General features: G+C 56.3%; 1 protein-coding gene across 2 annotated transcripts in view; it reads left to right on the top strand.

Annotated features, from left to right (window-relative positions):
* The window catches only part of SCYL2 (SCY1 like pseudokinase 2), a 53,276-nt gene that overhangs the window by 218 nt on the left and 52,504 nt on the right, over positions 1-554 (top strand). The window lies entirely within an intron of this gene.

Raw genomic sequence — 554 nt, 5'->3', positions numbered from 1 at the left:
GTGAGAGGGCGGCTGCCTCTGGCCTAGCGACACCGGGAACCCGCTCGACTAGGAGGGGCCCGGGGCCGGCAGCCGGGGCCGTGTTTTGTGCAGGGCCGGAGCGCCGGGCTGGGCGGCTAGTCACTCACTATAAACCGTTGGCCCCGGGGGCGGAGGAGGTGGGGGCTGCAGGCGAGGTGGCGAGCAAAGCTCTGACAGGCGCTCCCTGCGGGCAGCGATACGTGGCTTTGTTGGCAGGACACGCCAACACCCGAAGGGCTCTTGTGCCTGTGAGGCTCGTGTTCAGCTTGTCCCCGCTCTCTCCCAATCCCCTGCTGGGAGCCTATAATGAATAACTTGGTCTGTTGTCTCTCCACTTGGTAGCTTGCAGGGTTTGGGGTTTTCAGCCTTGCCCTGTGGCACAGAACTCATGATGAAATAAGGATATGCTTTGCCCTGTTATCGTTGGTACTTTACATGATCCATAATATTTATGATTTTCAAAAATGTGCTTTGAATTGTTTTTACAAGTAAAGGAAGGCTTGATTGTAAGGAGAATATTGGGTGCTACTGGG

Source organism: Caretta caretta, chromosome 1 (assembly GCF_965140235.1).
Source record: "Caretta caretta isolate rCarCar2 chromosome 1, rCarCar1.hap1, whole genome shotgun sequence".
NCBI lineage: Eukaryota > Metazoa > Chordata > Testudines > Cheloniidae > Caretta > Caretta caretta.
This window is presented reverse-complemented; position numbering and strand designations above follow the sequence as displayed.